Source organism: Macaca nemestrina, chromosome 13 (assembly GCF_043159975.1).
Source record: "Macaca nemestrina isolate mMacNem1 chromosome 13, mMacNem.hap1, whole genome shotgun sequence".
NCBI classification, from domain to species: Eukaryota; Metazoa; Chordata; class Mammalia; order Primates; family Cercopithecidae; genus Macaca; species Macaca nemestrina.
In genome coordinates, this window is record NC_092137.1 from 85,788,684 (window position 1) to 85,807,301 (window position 18,618).

Below are 18,618 nucleotides of genomic sequence, written 5' to 3' on the forward strand. Positions count from 1 at the left end.
AAAATCCATAAAAAGAGTCCTACTCTAAATATTTTTATCAGTAGCATTCTTAGTTTTGAGCAGTAAGTATCAGCTGACTGAGCTCAGAAAAGGGATTTCTGTAAAGGACATTGGGGTGGTTCCCAGTCTTGCTGGGACGGCTGTGGACTCAAACCATGGAGACCAGGCAGCAGCCCAGTCTGTGGCCACAATAGTCACAAAACCAGAGTGGTGAGGACACTGTGCTGTTGATGTTGCTGGCATTTTTCAGCTTCCAGAGTGGGAGGTGAACCCTGCGTCCTGCCAGGACTCATACGAGAAGCAGGGATTCCTAAATTCAGGACAGGAGTTCAGATGCCAGGGGCAAGTGTATCCCTGAATAGTTTATGATTCATTTGAGCCTTTTATGCCCACATAAAAGATGTCATTCTTAATCTTCTCTTAAAGACAAACTTCACTATATTGCTTAGGCTGGAGTCAAACTCCTGGGCTCAAAGGATCCTCCTGCCTCAACATCCCGAGTAGCTAGGACTATAGGCGCAGGCCACTGCACCCAGCACATATTATTCTGAGCATTTAGAATATGCTCTGCAGCAGTGATTCTCAGCCCAGCGGCACATTGGAATTACCTGGGGAGCCTGGATGATTTGGAATGTCCAGGCCGGGCCTGGTGGTAGGTCCCAGCCATCAGGACTTCTTCTTCTTCTTCTTCTTCTTTTTTTTTTTTTATTTAAAGAGACAGGGTCTCACTGTTTTGCCCAGGCTGGTATTAAACTCTTGACCCCAAGTGATGCTCCCACCTTGACCTCCTAAAGTGCTGGGATTACAGGTGCAAGCCACCACGCCCAGCCGGAGTTGATAAGGTTCCAGGCGATTCCAGTGTGTAGTCAAGGTCAGTAACCACAGCTTCTAGAGGATAGTGCATTTAATAATCACCTCTATCTTGGGTAGGTGATATTATTCCGAATTTATACATGGGAAACCAAGCCTGAGAAAGCATTCCTGCCTTGCTTTATGTCACCTAGTAAGTGAGGCATTCCTACTGCCCAACCCCTTCCCCTGACTGCAGTGACTACTGCTGCCTGCCTGGGTGGGGAGGAGGAGCAAGCCTCTTCCTCACCTCCCGGCACTCCCCAGCCACACCAACCTACCGCAGGCCGTCCAAGGCCTCCACCATCTCAGGGCCTTGCCTGCAGGTTTCTCTGCCTGGGTTGGTGTTACCCTCACTTCTCACTTGGACAGTTTCCACTCACTGCCCCCAGCCTAAGTGAGGCCTCCTCTTCTTTTTCCTTTGTGATAGTAAAACAGTATGTGATTGTATATGTATTAATACATTAATCCCAGCACTTTGCAGGGCCGAGGAAGGTAGATCACCTGAGGTCAGGAGTTCGAGACCAGCCTGGCCAACACAGTGAAACCCCGTCTCTACTAAAAATGCAAAAATTAGCTGGGTGTGGTGGCAGGCTCCTGTAATCCCCGCTATTTGAGAGGCTGAGGCAGGAGAATCGCTTGAACCTGGGAGGCGGAGGTTGCAGTGAGCCGAAATTGCACCACTGCACTCCAGCCTGGGCAACAAGAGCGAAACTCTGTCTCAAAAAAAAAAAAAAAAAAGTAGAAGATTTTGGGAGCGGGGCAGCGTAAATAGGCAAAATGTCCGGTAAGGCTCCTTGTGGGACAGTGATGAAAAAAACACCAACAAACACTGATTTAACTAAAGGCTATCCTAAGATCAAAAGGCAGTCTACTAAAAGCCTGTTAGCATTTGCTACCACTTATCTGTGGAAATTAAGATTTTTTTTGGTTCTCTGAAATCAAAACAAAATTCAAAAATAAAATGCTAGCTGATGTGGCTGATATAAGATGATATAAGACAACTCTCAATCATCACCATGCCTTTTAGGATACGGCAAAACACCTTTGTTCTTCTCATGGATTCATCTGATTTTTGTATTGGAGATTTGCATGAGATTTTGCTCGTTACTGAAAATGTTTCCTCTGCTGAGAGTTTGAGCAAACTCCTGGTTGTGCGGAGTGGCCAGGGTTGGGCTCAGCTGGCCAGGTGGCAGGTGCAAAGCAGGATTCTAGAAGGGAGTCTGCCTGTGGCCTCATAGAGGCAACTTACGTCAGTGAGCAGTGTTGGGTGCCTGAATGAGGAAGTAGAGGTGGCAGAGGAGGGGTACAGTGAGGCTGTCAGGGCCGTGTGAGGCTGTCTGCAGGACTCCTCAGAAAGGTTCAGTACTCACGTTCAGTGCGAGGAAAGACAAAGACCTTTATTGCTACAAAGTCGGGTGGGGGACTGAAGTCCTCAGATAGTCTACAGGCTTGAAAACCAAATCAAGTTGACCAACAGCCTTCAGTTACAGTCATGTGGTATTGCTGCGACTTCTGAATTTCCCGTCTGGGGTTTTATTAGCTTTTAGTGAAAGGCGACATTGTGAAGAAACCCAGATTAGAATTCAGCTTATAAAACAGCTGAATGAGAAAGTGGGATAGGGGAGCCAGGAAACTATGTAGAAAATCATTGAGCAATTACTCAACACAATTAAAGCCCAAACACCACCGTCTCATGTGCACTTCTTGAGCTGGCAAGTAGGGAAGTGGGTGCGGTGCCAGAGCCCAGGGAGAGGTATCCGTGGCTCCCTTGCTTCTGGTTTCAGAGGCCTGGAGGGTCCTCTGTTCTGAGCATTTTCCATGGGCAGGGGCTGGTTTCAGGCCCAGACAGACTCCCAAAGCTAAACAAATGAGCAGCCCTTGCTGGCCATGACTTTGCCATTTAGAAATGGCTTTGGGGCTCAGAATGAATGGCGAGCCTAATGCGGACCCAACTGACAGACTTCAGCAGCTTTGGGGAAAGTAATAAAAATGAGCCCGGGAGTTTGAGGCAAGCCTGGGCAACAAAGTGAGATCCCATCTTTACAGAAAATTAGCTGGGTGTGGTGGCACACGCCTGTGGTCCTAGCTATTCTGGAGGCTGAGGCAGGAGGATCGCATGAGCCCAAGAGGTTGAGGCTGCAGTTAGCTCTGTTTGTGACACTACAGTCCAGTCTGGGTGGCAGAATGAGACCCTTTCTCAAAAATAAAAAGAAAAAAGAAAATGAGACCAGTAGTGGTCTAGATAAGTGAGCACTTTCGGATGGCTTCCCAGAAATAAGTAAGTGATGTAAACCTCAACTTCCCAGCCCTGTAAAGAAGAAAGGTTTTTTGCGGGGGTAGGAGGAGGTCGGGAGGAGGCTCCATTTCATCAAATCTGAAGGTAGACTTGAGAGTTTATAGTTTTCCCAGACTGTGAGACTCCACCCAGCCTTTCTGTCTCTGCCAGTGCCAGGATGCTACCTGTCCTACCACCTGTGCTGAGCGGGTGTCCCTAATGTCCGTGATGGTTCAGGCTGGAGTAACTAGAAAAAGAACTCAATTAGGTTCCCAAGGAAGAAACTGTAATTCAATCCCTGCCCAGCTCACAATGGTGACCTCAGTATGTGTCTTAGCCATTTTGCATTTAAGATTCTCTGTCTATAAAATGGCAGTCTGCTGATCTTAAAAAAAAATGTGGAAAAGACAATAAAATAAAATCCCAGTTCTACTGAGTTCTAACAGCCAGAAACCATGAGCCATTTAAAATTGTGTTTGTCTCATGTTTATGAGAAAGGATGAAATAACAGATATCTAAACCAACACCAGGGACTCTTTGAAAAGCTCAAATTCTAGGGCAGTGGTTCTCAACTCTGGCTGCACATTAGAATCAACTGGGGAGCTTTTGAAAAACACCAGTCCCCAAACTCCACCCCAGACCAATTAAATCATAATCTCTAGGAAGGAGGTCCAAGCATCTGTATGTTTTTAAAAGCTCCCCGAGTGATTCTAGTGGGCTGCCAGGGTTGGGAGTCATTGTTGGGGTATGCCAGTTGGATATAAAGATTCAGATCTATTTCTAAAATATTATACAAGATAATTTTTTTATTTCTCTAATAGCTGAAAAATATATCTTATTTATTTTTAATTGAGATATAAATCACATACCATGAAATTCATCTTATTAAAGTATGCAATTCAGTGGCTTTAGTATACTCACAGAGTTGCGCAACCACCACCACTCTCTAATTCCAGAAAAAACCCTTAGCTATTAGCAGTCACTCTCCTTTATCTCCTGACAACCACTCTTCTACTTTCTGTCTCCATGGAATTGCCCATACTAGGCATTTCATCTAATGGAATCGTACAACATGTGGCCTTTTATGTCTAGCTTTTTTCACGTAGCATAACGCTTTCAGGGTTCACCTGTATCATAGCATGTGTCTGTACTTCATTCCATTTTGTTTCTGGATAATATCCCATTGTGTGGATATCCCGCATTTTGTTTGTTCGTTCATCCATTGGTGGACGTTGGGGTTATTTCCAGTTTTTGGCTATTGTGGACAGTGCTGTTGTGAGCATTCACGTGCAGGTTTTTGTAAGGATGTATGGTTTCAGTTATATTGGGTATACAGTTGACCTTTAAACTATGCAGGGGTTAGGACGCCAACCCCTCCTGCAGTCGAAAATCCATGCATAACTTTCGGATCCACAAAACTGAACTGCTAGTAGCCTACTGTCAATTAACAACTTATTTTGTAAGCTATATGTATTATATACTGTATTCTTACAATAAAGTAAGCTAAAGAAAAGGAAATGTTATTATGAAAACCATAAGGAAGAGAAAATACTGTATTAATACCGTAAGTTCACGTTGTCTGTCTACAAGACGAATTGTCTATCTGAAATGACAGGCAACCACACAGCCGCAGACCTCAATTTCTGGTACACATCAAGCAATTCAACTTTTTCCTGTAATGTCGTGACCCTTCTCTTTCCTTGGGAGCACTTTCAGCATCACTAGTGGCACTTCATATGGGGTGCATGGTATTATTCAGGGTTTACAGTATTGCACTAAACACGATGAAAACTACATGAGAACCGCAAGAGATCACTTTTTACTGGAATAAGCAGTTTACTGGAGAGATGAACTGCTCACATAGAGATCACTAGCATCTAGCTGTTGGATACCTGTGACACTTGAGTTCACAGCAGTAGCAACAGGAGGTGGCTATGAAATTATTACAGTAGTGGCCAGGTGCGGTAGTTCACGCCTGTAATCCTAGTACTTTGGGAGGCCAAGACAGGTGCATTACCTGAAGTTGGGAGTTCAAGACCAGCCTGGCCAACATGGTGACACCCTGTCTCTACTAAAAAATACAAAAAATTAGCTGGTGCAGTGGTGCGTGCCTGTAATTCCAGCTACTCAGGAGGCTGAGGCACAAGAATTCACTTGAACCCAGGAGGCGGAGGTTGCAGTGAGCAGAGATCACACCACTGCACTCTAGCCTGGGCTACAGAGTCAGACTTCGTCTCAAAAAAAAAAAAAAAAAAAAAAAGGCAAAAACAAAAAAATTATTACAGTCATACAGTATGTACTGTATTTAATTTTATGCAGTGATTATTTAATATTGCATCTTTGTTTACATTTCTCTTGACTATAAATGGTGCCATGTACAGTCTGTTTTTGCAAAAGTTTTGATAAATTTTAATGTTTTATAATAGATTTATGGTAGTAAATGATAAAATAGACTAGTATGTACATATATTTTAAGCATTCATGACATGTCTTTTTCTTAATTTTTTCAACATTTCTAGGCTACATAGTTTACAAGTTTTTCCAAATTGTCACAAATCTCCAAAAAATGTTCCAACATATTTATTGAAATAAATTCACATATAAGTGGATCTACAAAGTTCAAACCTGTGTTGTTCAAGGGTCAACTGTATATCTAGGAGTGGAATTGCTGGGTTGCACGGTCACTTTATGTTTAACCATTTGAGGAGCTGCCAGCCTGTTTTCCAAAATGGCTACAGCGTTTTACATTGCCACCAGCAGTGTATGAGGGTTCCGGTTTCTCTGCATCCTCATCAACACTCGGCATTATTTTCTGTCCTTTTGACCATAGCTATCCTAATGGATGTGAAGTGGTATGTCATTGTGGTTTGGTTTACCTTTTCCTGATGCCTTATGATATTGGGTACCCTTTAATGTATTTATAGGCCATTGTTAAGTCTTTTCTAGATAAATGTCTATTCATGTCTTTTGACATTTTATTTATTTATTTATTTATTTATTTTATTTTATTTTTTTGAGATGGAGTCTTACTCTGTCACCCAGGCTGAAATGCCGTGGTGTGATCTCTGCTCACTGTAACTTCCACCTCCCAAATTCAAGTGGTTCTCCTGCTTTAGCCTCCTGAGTAGCTGGGACTACAGGCACATGCCACCACACCCGGTTAATGTTTTGTATTTTTAGTAGAGATGGGGTTTCACCATGTTGGCCAGGCTGGTCTCTAATCCTGACCTCAAGTGATCCTCCCGCTTTGGTCCCCCAAAGTGCTGTGCTGGGATTACAGGCATGAGCCACCATGCCCAGGCTCTTTTGACCTTTTAAAATTGAGTTATTTATTTTTTATTGTTGAGTTGCAAGAGCTCTTTCTTTATATATTCTGGGTACTAGATCCTTATTAAATACATTATTTGCAGATACTGTCTCTAATTCTGTGGATTGTCTTTTCACTTTCTTCATAGTATTCTTTGAAGCACAAAAGTTTTTAATTTTGATGAAGTCTAATTTAGCTATATTTTCTGTTATCATTTGTGCCTTAGGTGTCATATCTAAGCAACCACTGCCTAGTCCTGGGTCATAAAAAATATGTCTTTAATTTCTTCTAAGAGATTTATAATTTCAGCTCTTAGAGGTCTTTGATCAATTTTGAGTTAATTATTACATACAGTGTTAGGTAGATTTTATCACCCCGAAAAGGTAGGAGTCCTGCTTCATTCTGTGCGAGATAACTTGATCATACTAGAATATTGGAGCAGGCCATGGGGCTTGGGAGCTCCAGTCCCTTATTGTAATGGTGAGGCATGTTAGGTGCTGTGAGGTTCAATTGAACACTGACTCTAAGGGCCTATTTGAACCTAAAGTACCTCCTAACTCTTATGAAAGGTTAAAGTGTGTTCTCCATGGTTTCTATGTTCAGTCAATTTTAATAGCATTTCTAACATTGGGAAGCTAGAACTGATTTCTGAGGTATTATGTGTATCTTAACACCAGATTAATGAACATGACCAGAACATTGCATGACTCTATCACAGGTGGGCTGCCAACTCACTGTCATATTTTTAAAAATCTTAATTCTTTGGTAGATAACCAAGATTAGTTGAAATGCAAGTTCGGATTATGGATACATCAGACTCAGCTAAATGGAAAATGTATACCATAGAAGAAAGTAAATTCCAGCCAGGCATGGTAGCTCACGCCCATAATTCCAGCACTTTGGGAGGCCAAGGTGGAAGGATCACTTGAGGCCAGGAGTTCAAGACCAGCCTGAGCAACATAGCAAGACCCTGTCTCTACAAAAAAATTTAAAAATTAGCCAGGCATGGTGGTATGTGCCTGTAGTCACAGCTACTCAGGAGGCTGAAGTGGGAGGATCACTTGAGCCCAGGAGGTCGAGGCTGCAATGAGCCATGTTCACACCACTGCACTCCAGCCTGGGTGACTGAGACCCTGTCTCAAAAAAAGAAAAAAAAAAAAAACACAAAGAAGAAAGAAAAGGAAGGGAAGAAGGGAAGAAAGTAAGTTCTAAATAGATTAAAAAGAAGTTTTAAAAAATTAAAAGATACCTTTAAGAGTTTTGAAAACGATGTTGAAGCATCCTTTATTATAAAAGCCACCGCAAGTGATAATGATGTGATAATAGACCAAAAGAACGCAAGGGAAATCTTCTAAACAGACTCAAACTATACAGGGAGGGGCAGTTTGGAAGGGGAGTTAGATCCCTACCTCATGCCACACTCAAAATATATCAACTGAATGAAAGATTTATTTCATTATTCTTTTTACATTTAATAAAGAGGTGCTTGCTAATGGAAGTAAAAAATTCAAATAGTACAAGTAAAATGAAATTCTTCCTTGACTTTCTTTTCCCCTCTCTGCCTAGCTCCACTGTACTCTCACTGCTATTTGGTGTGTGTTCTTCCTGGCTGATTTGAATATATACATATACAACTACTATGTATTATTTTGTGTATTTTTTAACACAAAGAAGATTCTGTTCTTTCTATTTGGTAACTTGCTTTTCCCCCCACTTAATAGGGTATCTCAGAGACCTTTCCAGATCAGTACATATGGGCTTACCTCATTCTAATTAGCCACTGTGTTGTATTCCATAGTAGAGATGTACCTTGTAAGCATTCCCATATTGGTAGACATGTTAAGAAAAAAAGAACATACTTGAACACACCTTTGTATGCCCAAACTAGTCTTTCTCCAGTATAGATTCCTAGTAGCAGATTTACTGGGTCTGATGGTATGTGTGCATTTCATTTTATTGTATTTTTTAGAGGCAGGGTCTTACCTGGTTGCCCAGGCTGGACTTGAACTCCTGGGCTTAAGCAAACCTTCCAATTCAGCCTCCCAAGTAGTTGGAACTGTAGGCACATGTACCATGCCCAGCTAGCATTTTAAATTTTAATAAATTCTGCCGGCCGGGAGCGGTGGCTCAAGCCTGTAATCCCAGCACTTTGGGAGGCCGAGACGGGCGGATCACGAGGTCAGGAGATCGAGACCATCCTGGCTAACACGGTGAAACCCCGTCTCTACTAAAAATACAAGAAAATTAGCCGGGCGAGGTGGTGGGCGCCTGTAGTCCCAGCTACTCGGGAGGCTGAGGCAGGAGAATGGCGTGAACCCGGGAGGCGGAGCTTGCAGTGAGCCGAGATCGCGCCACTGCACTCCAGCCTGGGGCACAGAGCAAGACTCCGTCTCAAAAAAAAAAAAAAAAAAAAAATTCTGCCAAAATACCATCCAAAAAAAGGCTTGGTGAAATTACAATTTTATGAATAGTATGGGAGTGATACCCTTGCCAACTTTTTAAAAATTTAACTTAATCCAATGGGCATAAATTATACTTCATTTAAAATTTTTTTTAATAAGCAGAGAAAAAACTTGTAGAAGGTATTATTTAGTTTTTTTTCTTTAGTCTATACACAAAAAACTGCCTGGGGCTCTCTTTGACAGCACATATACTAAAATTGGAACAGTACAGAGATTAGCATGGCACCTGTGCAAGAATGATGCACAAATTTGTGAAGCATTTCATATTTTAAACAACGTACTTAGAGATAGAAAAGAGAAAATTACCTAGAAGTGGAATGAGATTAGGAGAATTAGGAGGATTAGTTAGAATTTTTTCTAGTTAGAATTTTTATTTTCTAAATTGAAATTCTAGTTTCAAGTTGTTTTAAAATAATACAGTTTTAATTTCAAGCTGTTTTAAAGTAATAAATGTATATTGCTTTTGGAACTTGAAAAAGAATAAAGATTTTTTTTTTTTTTTTTGTTGAGACGGAGTCTCGCTCTGTCGCCCGGGCTGGAGTGCAGTGGCCGGATCTCAGCTCACTGCAAGCTCCGCCTCCCGGGTTTACGCCATTCTCCTGCCTCAGCCTCCCGTGTAGCTGGGACTACAGGCGCCCGCCACCTCGCCCAGCTAATTTTTTGTATTTTTTTTAGTAGAGACGGGGTTTCACCGTGTTAGCCAGGATGGTCTCGATCTCCTGACCTCGTGATCCGCCCGTCTCGGCCTCCCAAAGTGCTAGGATTTCAGGTTTGAGCCACCGCGCCCGGCCATAAAGATATTTTTAAAAGAAAAATAAAGCCCTCTTGCAACGTAATTTGTGTTGCATTTTCTCTCAGTGCTGAGCAGGCCTAGAGTTGAAGGTGGCAGGTGAACTGTATATTAAAAGCCTTTGTCTTCCAGCAGTAGCAATACTGTACTTCTGTATGGCCAATTGTCAACAAAAGCCTGAGCATTTTGTGTCTTGAAACGATGGACTCATGTGCAGATAGATTGTTGTGTGCATCTGCACTCCCGGCCTGTTCATAGAAGACTTCCAGGGCAGCAAGCAGAAATGCTCGTCAGCCCACATTCTTATTTATTTATTTATTTATTATTATTTTTAATACAGAGTCTCACTCTATTACCCAGGCTGGAGTGCAGTGGTGCAATCTTGGTTCGCTGCAGCCTCCACCTCCCGGGTTCAAGCTATCCTCCCGCCTCAGCCTCCCAAATAGGTGGGATTACAAGCCTGCTAATTTTTGGATTTTTTTTAGTAGAGTAGGGGTTTCACCACGTAGGCCAGGCTTGTCTCGAACTTCTGACCTCAAGTGATCTACCTGCCTTGGCCTCCCAGAGTGTTGGGAGGCGTGAGCCATTGCACCCGGCCTCCACATTCTTGATTCTAGTTGCTCAAGCAGTTTTCTCCACTCCTGTGCTTCTTTAAAGCAGTGGACATGATGTAAAAATTGAATGTTACCACTTTAGTTGGATCCTGAAGATGGGTAATTCATTGATAAGGACTATCATCCACTTGGATGCTTTCTTCAGAGTTCTGTCACCAAGAACGGATTGGCAGTCCACTCTGTAATTCACAGCATGCCTTTATTACTGACAAAGTTCCAAGTGAAGGGAACTGTTAACTGGGACTATTAACTCCCTCTTGTTGGGCTCCTGTACCCTGTCTGCAGGGGCTAGGGCCAATAGCCATGATGAGAAATGAGCACACGTGGCTCAAGAACAGAGCCTGTGATTTGCCCATTGGTACTGAGTCCGCCTTGATGGGAAGTCAGTGGCAATTCTTCCACCTACACATCACTGACCTTGCCTTGTTGTTGGCCATCTTGTGTGTTGGCTCTTGACCAGAGAGGCTCTGCAGTCACTCTTTGGGGCTGTTTGACCGCAAAGTATGTCAATGGGTTAGTGGTTTTATGCCAAGGTAAGATTCTGATAGAAGGCAGTTAAGGTGGTAGTGTAAAAGCGAGGAACAATCATGGTTCTTCTTGAATACAAAACAGTGTTCTCTGCCACTAATTGATTGACTGCGAAGTCCCAGCCTCCAGGATGGGTACTCTTTGTAAGTCATGATTTCATTTAATTTTCCAAAAAGTCCATCCCACGACCTGTAGTCTCACAGCTAGCATGTGACCAACACTGTATTGAGAGTGGGGTTTATGTTAATCCAGACTCAGCAAAATCTTGACTAACTGGGACCCTTTCATCTCATCCAACATATTTTAGGGGTCTCCTATGGGCCAGGCACTGGTCCTGGTGCTGGAGGTCCAGAGATAATGCCTCCCTTCAAAGAGTTTCTAGTTCAATAAAGACAGCCTCATTTAATCAAAAGTGTTGAACGTACTATACTTTTAGGAGAAAATTAATCCCAGGAAACAAACGTCTTAGGAGATATTTTACTCTAGGGAAAAAAGATAATCCAGTCTTTTAAGGATTTGTTTTTAGGATGATACACATTAAATCATTCTCCTGAATGTGAATGTTGACACCACTCTCTGGTCAGAAATGTCATTCAGAACAACAGTGTGAAGGGACTTTCATGGTATTCTGTTGCCCAAAGTGTTTCAGCTATGTTTACTCCTCATACCAAGATTTTTCTCAGACACTCAAGAAGCATCTTCACATCTTTATTGATGCAGAACAAATAGGAATTTAAACCCACATTTTCATAGTTGATTTTAGTACTCTTTTATAATCAGTGTAGGAGCAAACATTTTAAGTTTGTTCATCCCTTCTATAAATCTTGTAAATAAAGTTGATACTTGCATGTCACTGATGAATTCACTTCCAAGTTACCACCTGCGACCTACCATGCACACAGAGCAGTGGTTGCTGGCAGGTGTGGTCTGACCCTTCTTGTCTTTCACACCACTTTGTCCCTTGTCACAACCAGCAAGCTCCGCCCACTGCACCTGCCCGCATCCTGTGTGCTCTGCACATCCCTGATTCCCTAATTGTACACAGGTTCCTCCTTTTTTCTTTCTCATGGCACCCTTGGGCACTTATCCAAAACATAGCTTTGTATTTTTTTGTACACACAGCTGCCTGCTAGCTGTCCCTCCAAGAGCAAATACTGTGTCTGTTCTCTTCACCCATGTATAAAATGGTCATCATGGTGCCTCACTCATCATTAGTTTTTACTAAAGGGTGGGTAGATGGAACGTGAAAGGGTAGGTGGGTGGCTGGATGGACAGATGGAATAGTTCTTTCACCAAATAGAGATGGCCCCTAACTTATGATGGTTTGACTGAACAATTTTTTGATTTTACGATAGTCCTGAGGTAAAACACATTCAGTAGAAACCATACTTCAGTGCCATATTCAACAGATTACATGAGATATTCAACATTATTATTAAAAAGGCTTTGTGTTAGGCATTTTTGCTCAACTGTAGGCTAATGTAAGTATTCTGAGCACGAGTAAGGTAGGCTAGGCTAAGCAATGATGTCTGGTAGGTTAGTTCTATTAAATGCATTTTTTTTTTTAGACAGAGTCTTTCTCTGTCGCCCAGGCTGGAGTGCAGTGGTGCCATCTTGGCTCACTGCAAACTCCGTCTGCCGGGTTCACGCCATTCTTCTGCTTCAGCCTCCTGAGTAGCTGAGACTACAGGCACTCGCCACCACGTCTAGCTAATTTTTTGTATTTTTAGTAGAGATGGGGTTTCATCATCTTAGCCAGGATGGTCTCCATCTGACTTCATGATCCACCCGCCTCGGCCTCCCAAAGTGTTGGGATTACAGGTGTGAGCCACCATGCCTGGCCTATTAAATGCATTTTTGACTTAGTATATTTTCAACCTACAATGGGTTTATCAGGATGTAACCCCATTGTAAGTGGAGGAACATCTGTACTTGAGTATGGGGTACTTTCTAGTACTGGCCTGTTGCAGTGAATCAGATGTCACCTCTCAAGTCACCTTCCGGCAGGGGGGAGAGATATATGTGTACAGCGTGTCAGGTGGGGATGGGCACCACGAGCAAATAGAGCAAGTAAAGCAGAGTAAGGCAGGTAGAGAGAAGAGGTGGGGATATTGTTGTGCATGTGTGTCAGGAAGGGCCTCATGGAGAAGGTGATATTTGAGCAGAGACCCGAAAGAAGTGAAGGGATGAGCCATATCTGATTCATGGCTAAATTCTCACTGTTCCGTGTTTTCAGAGTGAATTCTATCCGTGTGTCTATCTTGTCTCACGGTGCAGTTTTAGTTTTTGCCACACATCTAAAACTAAATACACCAAGTTTAGTGGAGGAGGGTCCCTGGGAGGATGGGAATGGGAGCTGCCTCTTTTTGTGTAAGGGACAATTCCAGAGTGGGAAAAAGATATTTATGGGCCACATTTTTTATATCTCCAATTTACTTTTTATTGTCTTGAGGAAGTAATAGATCTTTGAAAATGTACATTTTTTTTACTTCTCCTCTTCAGAGACAATATGAAATTAATAAGAACAAGATTACTTTACAAAACATTCTGGGCTTGGAAGGTTCAGCCTCATTTATATGTCATTGATTTCTTTACATTTTTCTCTGCATCTGTTGTAGGATTTTACAGGAGTCATAGAATAATGGGGTCAAATATTTCTCTTAATCTGAAAGGCGCCACATGAAAACAGGGTGGTCTGGTTGTAAGCGTTTCCTCCAAGTAGGACAGACGAATGTTACATATCCAATTCAGGTAGCAGGCAAGCTGTTTCCGATTGCCAGGAAGGCCCTTAGAACAAGCTGGCCTTCGTAAGTTAGGCTAGAGAGCGAATGAGGCAGTATATCTCTAAGCAGTAGCCCAAAGAGGAAAGTGATTGCTGTCTCCAATGGAGGAATCACAAAGGTGTGGAGGCCTGAGTGATATGTTCGCCTTCCTTTGCCTGCAACTGTGGACACAGTTATATGTGAGGCAGTGGCACTTGTCCTATTCGGGTACATGCTTGAGATGGAAAGGCTTAGCTGATCATTCTGTAGCCCTTTCCAAACTGGGTGTTTCAGTGGCAGTGCCAGTACTTGCTGGGAATCCTGCTGCTTTTCCTGTGGGCTGCCCATTGCTTATGCTCTGAAAAGGCAGTTTGAAACCTCAGTGTCCTAAGGAGCATCTTGGGTGAGAAGAGATTGGGAAACTACACAGAAGATGCTCAGAAACTTCAAACCTGGAAAATGCCAGGGCGGTAATTCTCAGAGTGTGGTCCCCAGACTCCTGATTCAGAATCATCACAGGTGCTTGTCGAAATGCGGACTCCTGGGCCCGTTCCAAGGCACAGAAGGTGCAGCATTGGAATTGAGGGGCTGTCTCCCAGGGCTGACACGCACATACATGCAGGCAATGGGGAGCGACATCTTTGCATAGAAACCCACTGAGGCAGCTGTTGCATTTCCTGATTATGAGGTGATTTATTTCCTCTAAAAATGTGTCCTATCACCCCTTCCCAGGGAGTCTAATTTAGCAGATCTGGGGTGGTTCCAGACAGGGAAATCAGATAGAATATTAATGAATTAGGAAACTGTTTTCATTTTTTAGCAGGGAGATCTATTTGAGACATGGGTGTCTCTTGGTAAAATATAAGGCAATTGGATCTCCATATTCTTAGAATCTTGGCAAAGAGAAGGATTCAAAGGGCCCCACTTAGGTTGTGCCCATGGGGAACTGGATATAGTCTTCACAGGTCAGTGCTGATTCAGCAGTATTTCTTGAGCCCCAGCTCTGGGTGAGGCCCCATGGGGAACACTTCTAGCCATGCTACCATTAACTGGTTCCTTGTAGTAACCCAGCTGTGCATTTCCCCTTGCCTGCTCTGAGAGGCCTCGCTCCTGCCTGGCCCCTTCCCCACACTCATGGGCATCCGCATCTCCATTCTACCTTCTGCCCTGCTGGGGAGGCTGAGGGCCCAGCACAGTTATGGCCCCTGGCTGGAGCCCTGTAGTTTCTCCCCTCGGCAGGCATCTCCACTAGAGCCATGGGGTTGGTGCTAGGTAGACAAGTGTGAAGGGCTAGGAGAGGGGGACAGGGGTTTTGCATTGGCACAGTAGCCAAGACGACAAAGGTTGGAAAAGAAAAGGTAAAACTATCACAGTTTGCAAATGTCTACCTGGAAAACCCAAGAGAGTCAAGTGAAAACCCATCATAGCCAAGACTCGTCCAGGGGAGGAAGAGGTTTCACCAGGCTGTTGAAGGGAAGTTTCAGAAAATAGTGTGGAGGGAGAGCTGGGTTCATCCAAGTTGTTCCCAGCCCTTTGTCCTTGTCTGTTAGGACCTCTTTCTTCCATGGGGAGTGGCAAAGGAGTGGCGACTTAGTGTTCTAAATAATAACACGGTCATTTCCAGAGTACTTGCCATGTGCCTGGCATCGTTCTAAACATGTGTATCAACTAGTTTAATCCTCACAACAGCCCTGTGAGGTGGCGATTTCGGTCAGCATCACCTCATTACCTCCACATACAGGGAGGGAAAATGAAGTATGGAGAATTGAGGCAACCTGCCCAAGGGTCACATAGCTAACAGGCGGCAGAGCCCAGGAACCTGCATGAGGCACCACCCACACTGCACTGCCTCCTGTCACACAGCAGGATGGGTCTGTCTCCCAGAGGCACCTTGACTTCTGCACTCATAAAACAGGCCACACAGTAGGGATTCAGTACACATTGTTGAATAGCTTTCATCTCTAGGGCAGTTTTCTGTCTTCAAGGCAAACAGTGGCCTGAGAGCTGTGAGAATTTAGGTATCCAGGGATCCAACTGCTTTCTTATTTACTGAGAGATAGGCATGTCTCTGGTGAGATCCTGCCAAACATAAACTCCTCCTTATTAATAAATTTAGGAATTGTCTGGAACCACCAACATGGAGACTATCAACAATATTTACATCAGTTCTCTGAGCTGAAAGATGTGTGCACAGCACTGCCCCGATGTCTGTGACTTTCAGTCAGAGACTTAACTTCTCTGATCTTCAGATCTTCACTGGTTTAAAAAGAAAGAGCTGGGTCAGTATTACCAACCTCAGCAGGTCATTATGAGGATTAAATGAGACAACACATGGGAAGGGTGTCATCCAGTGCTGGCTCGTAGTGGGGTCTCCATGAAGGTAAGTCTCTCCCTGTGCCTCCCAGGAGGGCCAACAGCTATGTGGGATTTCACAAAACATTGATGCATTATAGGACCTGCTCCCTGCTCTCACCTAGCTTATAATTTAGGCAAGAAGAGTTTCTGAAACCACAGACATAGAAATCATAATTCCAGGCCACAGCAGGGGAGACCCCACATGGCAGTGCCTGGTCTGGTCTTTCGAGCGGGCATGACCTTTGCCCATGGGCCCAAATCCCTTGTAGCTGTGATTTGGGGCAGGAACAGTGATTTTACAAAGTTAAAAAAAAAGTCATGTAAAAATCCAGACTTTCAGCCAGGCATGGTGGCTCATGCCTGTAATCCCAGCATTTTGGGAGGCCGAGGTGGGTGGGTCACCTGAGGTCAGGAGTTCAAGACCAGCCTGGCCAACATGATGAAACCCTGTGTCTAGTAAAAATACAAAAATCAGCTGGGTGTGGTGGTATGCGCCTGTAATCCCAGCAACTTGGGATGCTGAGGCGGGACAATCACTTGAACTTAGGAGGCAGACGTTGCAGTGAGTTTAGATCACGCCATTGCACTCTAGCCTGGGTGACAGAGCAAGACTTCATCTTAAAAAAAAAAAAAAAAAAAAAATCCAGACTTCTAGCCTGTCTTGAAAAATCAGGCGTTATGGCAAGAATGGGCTCAAATTCCTGCATGGTAACAGTCAGCAGCCCCCACATGGGCTGTTGCCACCCCTCCTGCAGAGCTCTGTGGTGTGTCTGGGCTAAGAGTGGGGCTAGGTTCAAACCCTGGACCCACCACTTACCAGGTGGCATGACCTCAAGCAGGTTACCTGACCTCTTCTGTGCGTCTGGGCAGCGGCAGTACCTATGTCCTGATCTTGTTGTGGGGATTTGCTGAGCTTCGGTCTGTGTAAAAGGCCAGAAGCACCTGATAATCATTATTGTGGCTGCTGTTATTATCTTGACTCCTCTCTGCCCAACCCTGGGAAGCATTCATGTGCTTGCTCTGTGGGTTGGAAGAAGGAAAGCTCATCGCAGCCTGGGGATTGATGGATTTTTTAGAGGAGCTGTCTTTTGAATTGGGCCTGAACTGCCTGAGGGAAGAGCCATGCTAGGCAGGGGGACAGCAAAAGTAAAAGCGCAGAGGTGGAAAGTGTGCACCATGTCAAGTGGCTGTCAGCAGAGTCCTTTTATGACTGTTAAGGGGTTTTCTTTTGTTTCTGTGTGAGTTGCAGATGGGTTTGGACCTTGGTGCATGTGAGTGTCTTGGACCCCTGAGGAAGGATGTCATCACCCCCAGGTTGGGCATGCACAGTCTTCTTTTTTTTTTTTTTTTTTTTTTTTTTTTGAGACGGAGTCTCGCTCTGCCGCCCAGGCTGGAGTGCAGTGGCCGGATCTCAGCTCACTGCAAGCTCCGCCTCCCGGGTTCACGCCATTCTCCTGCCTCAGCCTCCCGAGTAGTTGGGACTACAGGCGCCCGCCACCGCGCCCGGCTAGTTTTTTGTATTTTTTAGTAGAGACGGGGTTTCACCGTGTTAGCCAGGATGGTCTCGATCTCCTGACCTCGTGATCCGCCCGTCTCGGCCTCCCAAAGTGCTGGGATTACAGGCTTGAGCCACCGCGCCCGGCCCACAGTCTTCTTTAGGACAGCGAGATTAACCCGCTCAGCAGGCTGTGGGCAGGGTCATTGTGGGGTCCAGACAGAGACGTGGGGAGGGTCAGAGGACCCTTCTGTGTCATTACAGGAGTGGGAAGTGGAATGGCCCCAAGATGTCCCCTGGGACTCGACCATGACAAAACCTTGTCCCTCAGCAGAAGAGAATCTAGAAAATCTATCTGGTGGAGTCCTGGAAGTGGGTGAGGTGTGGGGTGGTGTAAGAAGGGGTTGTGCAAGACTGGACTGGTGACCCAAGGGAGGCCCAGAAGACGCCTTGAAGGGGAGCACAAAGATGGGGAGGAGAAGCCTCCAGTTTCCCTGTGGCTGGAGCAGGGGAGGGTTTGGGGGCCAGGTGCATGAATGGACCCCAGCTCCTTTTTGGGTGGGAGCAGCCATGACAAGGGACTGTATTAAACTTTGAAATGCAGAACTCTAGAGCAGCCTGTGTCTATGCTGATTTTAAGTTCTGAATTTTCTGGTGGTCCTTATTATAGGTAATGAGACATATTCCCCACAAATCGGTAATATCCTATAATTCTACAGTTTCCACATCCCAATGACACCTCTCTGATTGTCTCACACTTAGAAGTAATACCCAAAAATAGCCTTTGAGGAGTCCCATGCCCTGGGGTTTTATTTGGAAGGTAAGGTCACTGTATTTATGTATCAGCCACAAATACTTGAATGAGAATGAAAATTCCTAAGGATTTGCCATTTCCGGCTGATGGCACTAGATCCCTTGGAAATGTCCCATGTCATAATATGCCAGCACATTTAGAATTTTCAACAGTCATGGAAATAAACAGGTGCTTGGGGCAGCTAAAAATAACCACCCTGGGAAGTGAAACTGGGGCAGTGCCAAGGAGCTAAGGTGGGCAGTACTGCGCTTTCGGGAGAGGTCAAGACTGTGGAGAGAAGGCCAAGAAAAGAAAATTCTGCCCATGACCCTCCCAGCACCCAGGAGTGTGTTTTCTTTTCTCAGAATCGCTCTCCGATGTGCTA

The 18,618-nt window shown here is 44.3% G+C and overlaps 1 protein-coding gene, 1 long non-coding RNA gene and 1 other non-coding gene across 4 annotated transcripts in view; all 3 read left to right on the top strand.

The window, feature by feature from the left end:
• Positions 1 to 18,618, top strand: part of LOC105465371 (transcription factor 7 like 1) — a 181,052-nt gene that overhangs the window by 64,030 nt on the left and 98,404 nt on the right. The gene's annotated exons all lie outside the window — the stretch shown is intronic.
• LOC139357917 (uncharacterized) overlaps positions 1 to 18,618 on the top strand; it is a 49,842-nt gene that overhangs the window by 24,050 nt on the left and 7,174 nt on the right. The window contains exon 1 of the long non-coding RNA XR_011611956.1: positions 1 to 18,487. This exon is cut by the window's left edge and continues 24,050 nt beyond it. This is a non-coding gene — a long non-coding RNA (uncharacterized lncRNA). The remainder of the gene's footprint in view (positions 18,488 to 18,618) is intronic.
• On the top strand, positions 9,064 to 9,167 carry LOC112423776 (U6 spliceosomal RNA). Its single transcript, XR_003014330.1, has one exon. It is a non-coding gene; the product is annotated as a U6 spliceosomal RNA (small nuclear RNA).